A 13,147-nucleotide genomic window follows, 5' to 3' on the forward strand; every position below is an offset into this window, starting at 1 on the left:
CAAAAAATATTCTATCTTTAGGGATAAGGAAAAGAAGAAAGCTGTACTTTTCAAACAAAACAGAAATGAGCTAATCACAATGGGGGTTTAATTTGGAGATTTATTCCTGGATTAAAAGAAATGGATAAAAAGGCACAATGGGACCAAAGATCACAATATATACATTACCTCGTTTTAAAAAAAAATGTCCTTCTTTAGCAAAATTATCAATGTATGTGATTCCCAAAAATGCAATTGGAAATTCCCCAATTCCATGTAAAATGTTTCCCATCATTACATATATACACATGAATGAACTGGATTCATTTTTTGCAACCTTTGAACATAAAAAAAAAATTGGTTCCTTGGTATTAATATGCTTATATATTGACATAATTTTTAACTTGAATATTTGTTATATTTATATTTCTTTCATTTGACTTTAATTTTATTGGTTCAATTAGATGCTAGATGTACAGAAAAATACACATTATTTTTTCATTACTGACCATCAAACCTTATCTAACTCTAATAGTATGGATGATCTGTTATTTCCAGTTGCACTGAGATCGGTTGAGCAAGGAGTATAGCCTAATGTCAAATTGTCAAATGAGCTAGCATTCAATATTGAATTATACCCATTAACTATGATAACATATTTGCAATATTACAAAAGATTGACAAAATTAGCTAATCATTATTCATGTATGTCAACATCCCACAAAACAATTTTATAATGTCCTACTTTTTCTCCAACCTACATTTTCACATAGACTCTAGTTCAGTGATTTTCCTATTCATTTCTCAGCAGACATTATGGGTAACAATAAGTTAACAATGTCATTCAGGAATAATAGTAGTAAAATCAGATACCAAGGATTAAAAGAAGCTTTAAAATACTGGCAAATAGTTGAAAAACACAATTATTTTTCTATATGTGTGTGTTTGTGTGTACACATGTGAGCATGCATTCCTCCTTACAAATATGAAATTGCCAGAGACATAGAAACATATAACTTACTATCAGAGTATTTTAGTCCCTTTAAAAACTTTAACTTCATCAGAAAGGCAAATCATAATCATTTAGCCATTGGGGAAAAAGTGATTATTTCTGGTAGATTCATCCAATAAATAGAAGATAAATAGTAAAAAGAAAAATCAAACTGGTTTTCTGTCTTGTCCATAATCGAATTTGTTTTACTTTAAGTAGGTGAATTTGGTATGGTATTTTTCTCTCAGAAATAAAGAGAGGGAGCTTTCAAAGAGACAAGTAGAGTTTCTGATGAGTATTTGACTCAATAAATAAACAAAAAAGTTTATTATGTCTTCCATGTTTCAGGTACTGGGGAGTACAAAGCCCAAAATGCAACAATACCTATTCTCAAGGATTTTGCATTTTATTAGGTTAAACAATATGTACATGTATAAGTATATATAAAAGATACAGAAAATATAAACAATGTAATTTGAAAGTCAGGGAGCAAAGTACTAGAAGCCAGCTTTCATCAACCACTCTCTCTCTCTCTCTCTCTCTCTCTCTCTCTCTCTCTCTCTCTCTCTCTCTCTCTCGTAACATGCCTTCCTGGCAGTTACAATTACTAGTCTGCCCTAGGCCCAACAGAGTACCTTTGACCACTTACCTTTGCAGTGTCAACTCTACCCGGCTCGCCTCCTCTGAGGCCTTCAAAGGTCTCTGGCCACAATTTCTTGAATCTATAGTTTAATAACCAGTAGCACACTCAAGAACAGCCACATGTAATCTTAAAAGCCTTATTGAACTTACTCACATAATGCCATGACTTGATGCCCTGACTTGTTTGTTCCCTAGTGAACACCTGGTCAGAAGACCCACGTGTTCACTACCAAATTCCTTACCTCTCGGCTATCCATTTGCTTGGCTTGGCTTGGCTACCCCAGGCTAGGGAGCTAGGTTAAAGAGAGTGACTGCTGTCTGCAGTGGGCTTATAAAGGGCCCGTGAGGTCACACACACAGCCAATCAGCAAGAGAGTCGTCACCCATTATGAAGCTATCTCAATATGGACAGGATCCCACCCACAGGGCAGTCCTACATCCACAGACAATACTTCCGGGCCTCAATCTCCTGTTGCACTATGGCGCCACCCATTTAAAGGGCCCTTACACTCTTTCTTTCTCCCCTCCCCATATACACACACACCTATAAAATGAGCATATACATACATATATACACATATATTTATTTATTTTTGCTGTAAAGAATGTTTATTCAGTAGTCCCTCTTCCTTGAGAGCAAATTATAGAGTCCAGGAAAAATCACATAATAAGTTTAAGTGTGTGTGTCTCTGTGTGTGTGTGTGTGTGTGTGTGTGTGTGTGTGTGTGTGTGTACTTTTTAGAATCAGATGTTATAATACTATAATCTTCAATACAGCATGCTATAACTTGCTTTGATAATATATTCTAGTGTTTGTAAAACAAAGAGGAAGAGTTGTATAATAGATAGATGTTTGGATAAGCCATTTTTGCAATATATACTGACTGTGATCCAGAATAATCAGTGAACCTCAATATGCCCCAAACTGATTTTGAAGATTATAAATTTCAAACAGGTATCAAACTTTTAGGTAGAAAGCATTTCCTCATTGGCATTCCTTAAACCAGTGAAATCCTAGGTTCATTTCTTTCTTTCTTTTTTTTTTTTCATTTATTTATTTATTTATTTTGTTTTTTTATATTTAAAAAATTAATTTTATAATTATAACTTTTTTTGACAGTACATATACATGGGTAATTTTTTTTTACAACATTATCCCTTGCACTCACTTCTATTTCGAATTTTCTTTCCTTCCCTCCAACCCCTCCCCTAGATGGAGGCAGTCTCATACATGTTAAATGTGCTATAGTATATCCTAGATACAATATATGTGTGCAGAACTGAATTTCTTGTTGCACAGGAAGAATTGGATTCAGAAGGTAAAAATAACCTGGGAAGAAAAACAAAAATGCAAACAGTTTACACTCATTTCCCAGTGTTCCTTCTCTGGGTGTAGCTAATTCAGTCCATCAATTGGAACTGAATTAGATCTTCTCTTTGTTGATGATATCCACTTCCATCAGAATACATCCTCATACAGCTAGATTCATTTCTTCTAAACAATTAAAAAAATCCTAATATTTGAAGATTACTATAATAGACAATATGTGTTTTGAAGTTGCAAAATAACCAGGCACTAAGACCAATATCAGTCCTTTATTTTTCTCTATGTCAGCTCTCTAATAAAAACAAAATATTAATTTGGTTAATGTTAATTAATCTGTTTAGCTGATGTTTTTTTCTTTTCTCATATGACTGGTAAAATATATTGGTTGTTATAGCACCCTCTAAACACATATAAGATGTTCAGATTAGACAGAAAGCTATAAACAATTTATTTCCTGGGATTTCTCAACTTTTTTTTTTTTAGTTGTAAACCTTGGCAGGTAGAAGCAGTGGGGTCATCCATATTTACACACACACACACACACACACACACACACACACACACACACACACACAGTTTATCTCACGTTTCTACAATCTTAGTGAACTTTCTGAAAAAGAAATTGTCTACAGATTTTTAATTTTAAAACTATATTTGTACATGATTATTGTTTAATACTTACTATCCCATGAAGAAGTGAGGTAAAGCAGTTAAAGTACTTCCAATTCCCAATAATAAAACACCCAGTTCCAATTAGATCTTGATATATGTGATTTTGCTTCAAAGTGTCTTACCAGTGTAATAACTAACAAATTGCCTAGAAATGGAATACCATTTAATTATAATTCAGTTCACAAAGTATAATATGACCTCACCATTGACAATGTGAAGACTTTGTTTTTGGTAGGTATAGGAGAGAATACAAATGAAAAGGTACATATTATACCTACTGTGCTAGGTACTCAAAGAAGTTTAGAATCTCACTGAGGAGACAAAACTAACAGAAATAAAAGTGAAGAATTGCTTAATTGTGTTGTATTAAGAACAAAAATAAGTCAGAGTTTAAGTAAAGGAAAGGAAGAAAATATTCATGAAGGTAGTGGAGGACTCAAACTGAATCTTGAGATATATTGAAATTTATTTAAAGAAAAAGGAAAAAAGAGTATCAGGTTAGGGTCATAAAAAAGATTAGAAGGAAGTTGCTATATGCTTTGGTGTAATCAAATGGTTCAACTGACCTACAGGTAAATTGACTACAAAGAATGCCAAGTCAATGAACAGCCCAAGATTAGGGCAGAGTTGATATACATAATCAAATCATGATGATATGATACACAGAATCAGTGGCATCAAAGCTGGAGGAATCATATAATTGAAAATTAATAACAATGCAAAACTCTATGAAAAGGCCTATTTAAACATTAGACCTTCAAAGGGATCTGGTGGCTTGATTAGTTATTAATGACTTTTGAATACAACAACATAATTTCTTTGAAGCTGAAAAAGTAAGAATAGCAAAAATGAATGTATGAACACATAAATAATAACATGAATGGTACTCATTGATAGCCTAACCATTAGCAAGATATTGCAAAGACTGAAGTACTGAATATTGAAAAACAAAAGTCATATTTAGTAATGAAACTCAGTTTTGCAATAAAAGCTATAGCAAACCATATCAGAAGAAGTCTAGACAAGCTTTAAGATATGGACACAGTCATTATACAGTAAAAGAAATCTACACACAAAAAAAATTTGGGTGTTTATTACATCCAATGTTACTTGAATTCTTGTCCCTTTTAAGAGAATGATCGTCTCTTAAACATGAATTGTTTTGCTGAGAAGCAGAATTGTTTAAAAAAATCATACAAATTTAAAAATGGAGATGCAACACAAATCCTGTTCTACTTAATATATTTATCTAAGAGACATAAAAAGTTTTTGATGGCCTGGAAATTTGCATTATTTAAACTTCTGAAAATATATAAACTATGGCCAGCTTGCCCAGATTAACAGAGGAAGAAGTAGTCTAAATAGTCCCATCTCAGAAAAAGAAATAGAACAACCTATTAACCAACTCGCTAAGAAAAAATCCCCAGGACCAGATGGATATACATGTGAATTCTACCAAACATTTAAAGAACAACTAACTCCAAAGCTATATAAACTATTTGAAAAAAAATAGGGATTGAAGGAGTCCTACCAAATTCCTTTTATGACACAGACATGATACTGATATCTAAACCAGGTAGATTGACAACTGAGAAAGAAAACTATAGACCAATATCCTTAATGAATATTGATGCTAAAAGCTTAAATAAGATATTAGCAAAAAGACTTCAGAAAATCATCCCCAGGATAATACACTATGATCAAGTGGGATTTATACCAGGAATGCAGGGCTGATTTAATATTAGGAAAACTATTAGTATAATTGACCATATTAATAATAAAATTAATAAAAACCATATGATCATCTCAATAGATGCAGAAAAAGCATTTGATAAAATCCAACATCCATTCCTACTAAAAACGCTTGAGAGTATAGGAATAAATGGACTATTCCTTAAAATAATAAGGAGCATATATTTAAAACCTTCAGTAAACATCATATGTAATGGCGATAAACTAGAACCTTTCCCTGTAAGATCAGGAGTGAAACAAGGTTGCCCACTATCACCATTACTTTTCAATATAGTACTAGAAACTGTAGCCTCAGCAATAAGAGCTGAGAAAGAGATTCAAGGAATTAGAGTCAGAAATGAGGAAATCAAATGATCATTTTTCACAGATGACATGATGGTATACTTAGAGAACTCCAAAGACTCTGCTAAAAAGCTATTAGAAATAATTCAGAATCTTAGCAAAGTTGCAGCATTTTTATACATTACCAACACAATCCAAGAGCAAGAAATACAAAGAGAAATTCCATTCAAAATAATGGTCGACAGTATAAAATATTTGGGAATATATCTACCAAAGGAGAGTCAGGAAGTATATGAGCAAAATTACAAAACACTTGCCACAAAAATAAAGTCAGATTTAAATAATTGGAAAGACATTCAGTGCTCTTGGATAGGCCAAGCGAATATAATAAAGATGACAATACTCCCCAAACTAATCTATTTATTTAGTGCTATACCAATCAGACTCCCAAGAAACTATTTTAATAAGCTAGAAAAAATAACAACAAAATTCATATGGAAGAATAAATGGTCGATAATTGCAAGGGAACTAATGAAAAAAAAAAGTCAGAGGAAGGTGGTCTAGGTGTACCTGATCTAAAGCTATATTATATAGCAGCAGTCACCAAAACCATTTGGTATTGGCTAAGAAATAGACCGGTCGATCAGTGGAAAAGATTAAATACAAAGGACAAAAAAGGGTACATCTATAGCAATCTAGTCTTTGACAAACCCAAAGATACCAACATTAGTGATAAAAATTCATTATTTGGAAAAAACTGTTGGGAAAACTGGAAATTAGTATGGCAGAAATTAGATATGGATCCACACTTAACACCATATACCAAGATAAGATCAAAATGGGTCCATGATTTGGGCATAAAGAATGAGATAAGAAATAGATTAGAGGAACAGAGAATAGTCTACCTCTCAGACCTGTGGAGGAGGAAGGAATTTATGACCAGAGGAGAACTAGCAATCATTATTGATCACAAAATAGAAGATTTTGATTACATTAAACTAAAAAGTTTCTGTACAAACAATACTAACGCAAACAAGATGAGAAGGGAAGTAAGAAATTGGGAAAATATTTTTAAAGTTAAAGGTTCTGATAAAGGTCTCATTTCTAAAATATATAGAGAACTGACCCTAATTTATAAGAAATCAAACCATTCTGCAATTGATAAATGGTCAAAGGATATGGACAGAGAATTCTCAGATGATGAAATTGAAATTATATTCACTCACATGAAAGAGTATTCCAAATCACTACTGATCAGAGAAATGCAAATTAGGACAACTCTGAGATACTACTACATACCTGTCAGATTGGCTAGGATGACAGGAACAAATAATGATGAATGTTGGAGGGGATGTGGGAAAACTGGGACACTAATACATTGTTGGTGCAGTTGTGAAAGAATCCAGCCATTCTGGAGAGCAATTTGGAACTATGTCCAAAAAGTTATCAAACTGTGCATACCCTTTGACCCAGCATTGCTGCTAGTGGGCTTATATCCCAAAGAAATACTGAGGAGGGGAAAGGGACCTGTATGTGCCAAAATGTTTGTGGCAGCTCTTTTCGTAGTGGCTAGAAACTGGAAGATGAATGGATGTCCATCAATTGGAGAATGGTTGGGTAAATTATGGTATATGAAGGTTATGGAATATTATTGCTCTGTAAGAAATGACCAGCAGGAGGAATACAGAGAGGCTTGGAGAGACTTACATCAACTGATGCTGAGTGAAATGAATAGAACCAGAAGATTGCTGTACACTTCAATGTTGTATGAAGATGTATTCTGATGGAAATGGATATCTTCAACATAAAGAAGATCTAACTCACTTCCAGTTGATCAATGATGGACAGAAACAACTACACCCAGAGAAGGAACACTGGGAAGTGAATATAAATTGTTAGCACTACTGTCTATCTACCCAGGTTACTTATACCTTTGGAATCTAATACTTAATGTGCAACAAGAAAATGGTATTTACACACATATATTGTATCTAGGTTAAATTGTAACACATATAAAATGTATGGGATTGTCTGTCATCAAGGGGAAGGACGGGATAATTTGGAAAAATGAATACAAGGGATAATGTTATAAAAATTACTCATGCAAATATACTGTCAAAAATTACAAATAAAATTTAAAAAAAATAATGGTCAATAGTATAAAATATTTGGGAATATATCTACCAAAGGAAAGTCAGGAATTATATGAGCAAAATTACAAAACACTTGCTACAAAAATAAAGTCAGATTTAAATAATTGGAAAGACATTTAGTGCTCTTGCATAGGCCGAGCGAATATAATTAAGATGACAATACTCCCTAAACTAATGTATTTATTTAATGCTATACCAATCAGACTCCCAAGAAAATATTTTAATGACCTAGAAAAAATAACAACAGAATTCAGATGGAACAACAAAAGGTCGAGAATTTCAAGGGAAGTAATGAAAAAAAAATTAAATGAAGGTGGTCTAGCTGTACCTGATCTAGAACTATATTATAAAGCAACAGTCACCAAAACCATCTGGTATTGGCTAAGAAATAGACTAGTTGATCAGTGGCATAGGTTAGGTTCACAGGGCAAGATAGTGAATAAAAATAGCAATTTAGTGTTTGACAAACCCAAACATCCCAACTTTTGGGATAAAAATTCATTATTTGACAAAAACTGCTGGGAAAACTGGAAATTAATATGGCAGAAACTAGGCATGGACCCACATTTAACACCACATACTAAGATAAGATCAAAATGGGTCCAAGATTTAGGCATAAAGAATGAAATCATAAATAAATTGGAGGAACATGGGATGGTTTACCTCTCAGACTCACGGAGGAGGAAGGAGTTTGTGTCCAAGGGAGAACTAGAGACCATTATTGATCACAAAATAGAACATTTTGATTACACCAAATTAAAAAGTTTCTGCACAAACAAAACTAATGCAAACACGATTAGAAGGGAAGTAACAAATTGGGAAAACATTTTTACAGTTAAAGGTTCTGATAAAGGCCTCATCTCCAAAATATACAGAGAATTGACTCTAATTTATAAGAAATCAAGCCATTCTCCAATTGATAAATGGTCAAAGGATATGAACAGACAATTTTCAGATGATGAAATTAAAACCATTTCCACTCATATGAAAGTGTTCCAAATCACTATTGATCAGAGAAATGCAAATTAAGACAACTTTGAGATATCATTACACACCTGTCAGATTGGCTAAGATGACAGGAACAAATAACGATGAATGTTGGAGGGACTGTGGGAAAACTGGGACACTGATGCATTGTTGGTGGAGTTGTGAAAGAACCCAACCATTCTGGAGAGCAATCTGGAATTATGCCCAAAAAGTTATCAAAATGTACATACCCTTTGACCCAGCCATACTACTACTGGGCTTATATCCCAAGGAAATACTAAAGAAGGGAAAGGGACCTGTATGTGCCAAAATGTTTGTGGCAGCCCTTTTCATAGTGGCTAGAAACTGGAAAATGAGTGGATGTCCATCAATTTGAGAAAAGTTGGATACATTATGGTATATGAATGTTATGGAATATTATTGTTCTGTAAGAAATGACCAGCAGGAGGAATACAGAGAGGTTTGGAGAGAGTTACATGAACTGATGCTGATTGAAACAAGCAGAACTAGGGGATCATTATACACTTCAACAATGATACTGTATGAGGATGTATTCTGATGGAAGTGGATATCTTCAACATAGAGAAGAGCTAATCCAATTCCAATGGATCAATGATGGACAGAATCAGCTACACCCAGAAAAGGAACACTGGGAAATGAGTATAAACTGTGAGCATTGTCTTTTTGTTTTGTTTTGTTTTGTTTTGTTTTTCTTCCCAGATTATTTTTACCTTCCGAATACAATCCTTCCTTTGCAATAACAACAACAACAAAATTCGGTTCTGCACATATATATTGTACCTAGGATATACTATAAGATATTTAATATGTACGGGAATGCCTGCCATCTAGGGGAGGGGGTGGAGGGAAGGAGGGGAAAAATTCAGAACAGAGGGGAGTACAAGGGATAATATTGTAAAAAAAAAAATTACCTATGCATATGTACTGTCAAAAAAAAGTTATAATCATAAAATTAATAAAAAAAAAAGAAATAAAGAAAAAAAAGAGGCAAATAAGGAGCTAGAGAAATGAAAATTAAAACAATCTTGAGATATTATTTTATATCTATCATATTGGTTAAAATGGTTGAAGGGGAATGTGACAAACCCAACATTTGTCTGGAGAGGAAAAATTGGTAAATTATTTCACTTTTAGTAGAATTGTAAACTGTAAATTGTAAATTGGGGAGCAATCTGAATTTATGCCTAAACAGGTACTAAATTGCTTAAATGCTTTGACCAGTAATGGCACTATTAAATCTATTTTCAAAGATGAAAGTTAAAAGGGAAAAGAACCTATATTCTCTAAAATATTTATAAAATATTTATAGTATCTGTTTTGGGGATGGTAAAACACTGAAAACTGTGGGGATGGCCATTAATTGGAGAATGGCTAAACAAGTTGAGGTATATGATTGTGGTGAAATAGTACTATACTATAAGAAATGTGAGATCAGTGATTGTAGAAAAACATGGACAAACTTTCATGATATGATGAAGAATAAAATAATCAGAATCAAGAGAACACTGTATATAGTAATAGCAATATTGTTTTGAGAACAACTTTGAAAGACTAAGTTATTTTGACCCTGACAAATATCCAAATTAACTACAAATCTCTACATCTAGAGAAAGAACTGATAAGTAGAAGTATATGTAGAATGACTTCATATATGCATGCACATATGCACATATACACACATATATACACACATGCATACATACATATATACACATCTGTGTCTAATGGTAGCTATTTCTAAAGTGAGGGAGAAGCAAAAAGGAAAACATTATTTGATAGCTTAACAATATATTTAAAAAGAGTAGCCACTTACCTATAATAACTTTGCAATTTCATGAGTAATCATCTATTTTTATGTGTTATGGAAATAATTGTTTTAGACTATAAATTAAAAAAATAATTAAAATTATGCACCGCTCTTGTAAATTTATTTGTAAAATGGAGTCAGAAAATTTGAACTTGAATTTTAATTGTGCTAATTAATATTTGCTGTGTGACCTGAAACAAGTCATTTCCTTTATTTTGGCCTCAATTTCCTTATTTGTAAAATAAGGACTTAGATTAGTTGAACTAGTAGAGAACTAGTTGAACTAGTAGAGAAAATAATGGTGAAATAATTCATTGAAGGTGGAGAAAAATGCATGAAGCTTTCTTTTAGAAAGGGAGAACACCGCACTTTTAAATGATTCCTGTTCTCTACAATGAATTCTTCCTCCAGTGTCTCTCCCCCCCCCCCTACCATTCTTCATTTTGTTGCCAAAGTGACTACTGTCTTACTCAACAAACTCCAAGATCAATTATAAAGACCTTTGGTATTGAAGACCTTTCAGAACCTGCTGTCTTAGACCAAATTTAGTTAATATTTTTTCTGAGTAGTGTTCAGTTAGCACCTTTCCTTTATGACTATCACTTATTTCCACTCCAAATCCTAACTTTACTCTTCATCTTTGCTGCTTGGATGCTCTGGCTTTCTTCCATTTTCAGCTAAAATTCCTCATTATATAGGAAGTAATTAAAGAGAGACCAAAGAACAAAATACTATGAACTAGGAATATATGTGGGTGATAATGAATAAGTAAAAGATAATTTTTAAAAAAAATGATAGTTCATTATCTAAAATGGCCTTAATGAGATTGTATAAAATCTATGGGTTCCAGATAAATTGGCTCTTTCAGAGACATTTATGTTTTCGAATACTTAATGAAAAAGAGAGTCCTAATTAATTGATTATGAAATTTAGAAATAAAAGCAAAACTTGTTACCTCTGAATATCCTAACTTCATGGTCAGCTGAAATCCTTCCATCTACAGGAATCTCTTTCTATTTCCTCTTAATGTTAGTACTTTTCTTATACTGGCTATCTCAAATTTATACTGTATTTAATTTGTTTGTACATTATTAGGTACACATTGTCTTCCTCAGAATATCAGAAACTGTAATATCAAAAACTCAAAAAAAATTCCTTGGATTTCCAGAGTTTAACATAATGCCTGGCACAAAGTAAGTTTTTAATAAATGTTTATTATTTGACTAAATACAAAGATCAGAGTTCATAAGTTATGCAGAGTTCTTTTAAAAGAACTTTAAGAGTTACTGTATTTTATTGTCTTGTGACAAATTTCCTTTGACTCCTGTATATTTGCATTCATGATTTATTTTCTCTTTTAAGGCTTTTATGTCCTTCAGTTGGTTCTCTTTTTCTCCCTAAACTCTGTCTTCTACTGTTGTTCTTTTAAATTCTAAATAACAAATTAATTTCATTCCCATAATTTTTAAAAATGTCTTATTTCTTTTTTAAACAACTCTACTGAATCTAGCTTTTTTCCATGATGTCTGGAGAGTCAATAGAAATCAGGCAATTGTTACCATTCCCAGCAATTTGACATTTTAGGTGGAACTGAAGAATCAACAAAAATTAATTAAAATTATAACTTCAAAAAAGTATTGGGATATGATCAAATTCATAAAGGTCATCAAACTTTCTCTATATGATCAATAACATACAATAGGAAAAGATAGAAATAAATATAGCTGCAGAATATATAACATCTTGGAATCCAGCTATCAAGATACAGACCAGAATTATAAAGATAAAATTACTAAATTTTCATTACAGACAAAAACACAGACATAAACGATTGGATAGATATTGATTGCTCATGATGAGCTATGATAACAAAAGAAAAATGGCAATACTGCTTAAACTAGTTTGGAAATTCAGTATCATAACAATCAACCCACCAAAAGGTTACTTTATATATCTAGAAAAATTAACAAAAATCATTTTGAAGAATAAAAGTGCAAAAATCTTATGAGAAAAGTTTTTTTTTTTTTTTAATATTGAGAAGAAATGGGGTCTTTTAGCAGCAAATCTTAAAATGTACTGGTGAAAAATGGAAAATATGATCAGTGTAACCTATCATGATCTCAGAACCCAGAAGCAATCAACCATAGTACCATAATATTTGATAAATACAAGGATCCCAAGAATTGGAGTAAGGACTCAGTCAACAAACCCTCCTGGAAAAATTAGAAAGTTGTCTGTCATATATTAGATATGAACTTGCTTCTCACACAATTATTAAATTCCAAATAGATATATAACCAGGATGGAAAAGGACATATTATAAACAAATTAATAAAAAAAATAAGGAGCTGTTTTGGAATCAAATTTTGTAGAAAAGTTTTTGATCAAATAAAAGAAACATAATCGAAAGATTAAAAAATAACAATTTTGGAAATATGAAATTGGGAGGAATTCAACATACAAAACCAATACAATGAAAACAGTAATTTTTGGGGGGTGGGGAACAGGGTTACATGGATAGCAAATATTTGATA

Source organism: Sminthopsis crassicaudata, chromosome 5, assembly GCF_048593235.1.
Source record: "Sminthopsis crassicaudata isolate SCR6 chromosome 5, ASM4859323v1, whole genome shotgun sequence".
Taxonomy (NCBI): Eukaryota; Metazoa; Chordata; class Mammalia; order Dasyuromorphia; family Dasyuridae; genus Sminthopsis; species Sminthopsis crassicaudata.